The sequence below is a fragment of the Equus quagga genome, chromosome 10 (genome assembly GCF_021613505.1).
Source record: "Equus quagga isolate Etosha38 chromosome 10, UCLA_HA_Equagga_1.0, whole genome shotgun sequence".
Classification (NCBI taxonomy): domain Eukaryota; kingdom Metazoa; phylum Chordata; class Mammalia; order Perissodactyla; family Equidae; genus Equus; species Equus quagga.
The window spans coordinates 40,442,942-40,445,451 of record NC_060276.1 but is presented as its reverse complement, the minus strand read 5'-3'; positions in this window follow the sequence as shown (position 1 = coordinate 40,445,451).

Genomic DNA, 2,510 nt, shown 5'->3' with positions numbered 1-2,510 from the left:
GAAACCGTTCCAAAGCAACCTCTTTCTTTGTTAGATTCTTCTTCTTTTCCTCTTTCCCCTCTCATCTCTGTGGTGGTGCGCAGTGTGGTCAGGATTGAAAGACAAAGAAAGAAAACAGTTCTAGGTCAGGTTTACCTCAGCCCTCACTTCAACTCCAGAATTCAGAAACCTTTAAAACACTGGGTTTAGATGTGGTTTTGTCAGTGAGTTAATATATGGATTCAAGTATGGTGAATTAACATCTCTCAACCAGACCCGTGCATATTTGATATCCGGTCCTAATAAGAACTCCAGGCTCTTTGTGATGCTAATACATAAGCCTGGAAGATACCCTGTCTGGCAGACACTTCTAGCAATAGACATAACTTTGAATTAAAATGGCTCCTTGCCCAAAGCTTTTACTTTCACAGGTAAGGGAGGCTTTTATACTGCTCCTTATCTCCTTCCCATAACAGAAGCCTAAGGGAGCTAATTCCCAGGGCTGTCTTCCACATCCCAGGGTTCTCCAATTGTTTCAAGGAGTGTCAGGAAAATGATACAAATAAGATCTTAATGCAATTCAGTTTTGAAAGGCATATGGCATACGTTTTTAGGAAAAGAGAATGAGATAAACAAAAATAAAAGATGCAATAGTTTTCAGTTCTAGAATATCAGGAGATTATTGCTTTAAAACAGGCTTACCAAAAGAGTGGATCTTTTGTATGCTCTGCCTCATTCCCTCTGCCTCTGCCTTACCCGGCTTACAGTTGGGTACAGTGATGTCCCCAGGGCTGGGTTTTACTGTGACACTTATGTTGAGTACTCACTTCATACCACTTATAGTAGGATTTTCCCCATTTCAGATCACTACAGCAGTCACATATTACTCCAGTCCCCTCCAAGAAGTGTGTCTCAGACTTGCCCTCACCAGTTGGTCCCACCACCTTATCAGGTATCCTGCTCCTGTTAAATGGTGACAGGCCTTCTAATGGCCACTGCCAAACCTGCCTGAACTTCTCTAGAAGATTTGCTTATTGTTGGACCCAGCTTCTGCACTCTGCTTACCCTACTGGAATATCAATAAATTACTTGTTTCACCAGAGAATTCTGAAATATGATTAACAACCTGGAAATATAACATACAACTTCTATTATGTGCAGGCATCGTTCTTAGTGCTTTGCAGATATTAACTCATGCAAGCCTCACAACAACCCAGAGGTGAGTACTATTACTATCACCACTCTGATTTTAAAGATGAAGAAACTGAGGCACAGATAGGTTAAATACGTTGCCCAAAGTTACAAGCTAATGAGTGGTACAACTAAGACTTTTTAAACCACTTTATTGAGGTATGATTGACATATAAAAAGCAGTAGCTATTCAATATATTACAACTTGATGTGTTTGGAAATGTTACACTGTGAAACAATCGTCACTATCAATGCCATAAACTTAGCCATCACCTCCAAAAGTTTCCTCCTGCCCCTTTTGTTTTGTTTTTCCTTTTGTAGTAAGAACATTTAACATAAGATCTACCTTCTTAGCAAAACTTTAAATATACAATACAGCATTGTTAATCATAGGCCCTACGTTGTAAAGTAGATCTTCAGAATTTATTTACTTTGCATAATTGAAACTCTGTACCCTTTGTCCAACACCTTCCCATTTCCCCTCTGCCCTAGCCTCTGGTAAGATTTGAACCTAGGTAGTCAGAGTCCAGAGTCTCTGCACTTAACTGCTGCCTGATGGTTCTTCCAGCAGAGGGACACATTGTATCACAGGGGAGCAGGGCTTTAAAATTAAGCAAAGCATTTTATATAACAAAACAGTCCTGTTTGTCCTGGGAGCGGGATATGTTCAGGACAAAATGAGATTAGTGAGAACAGGATGCTGCAGGCCAGAACAGGCTAATCAGAATTTAGAACACTCAGTCCCCACTATGAGGAAGAATCCCACAGCATAAATGCCACTGTGCAAACTATGTAGCCACGAAGTGCAGAGCAGGTTTTATCAAAAAAGAAACAGCTAAAAAATACATACTACAATAAACACTAGTACATAATTTACAGTGAGACAAGCACGTTTGAAGACTATATTAAATACGCTAGAGTGGGTACCTGGGGTGGGAGGGGGAAATGGGAGTAAGGATCATGGAAGAAGGGAAAACAGAGTGACAGGGAGAGAGAGAGAGGTCTTGCCTGGAATGATGAGGAAAATTTACCATGAACTGAGGAGTATGATCAACTCAATTCTCAGCCCCCTGAGGTCCAAATTAAACAAATGGTTGCTCTCCAGTGGAATCCTTTGCTCTTGAGGATGCTCATAATTTTTCCGATAGGATGTATAGAGTTGCTGATACTCCTGAAGGGTAAGCAGGACTAAAATCTAGGAGATGGCTGTGCAGAAATAAATCTCGATGTAGCCTTTGCTTTACTGGGAAATAACTAGCCTATTCTTTGCAGTAAGACATGGAAATAAGCTCACATCCCAGGCTATTAGTGTGTGATAGAGAACTTTCTAAGAATTTTAT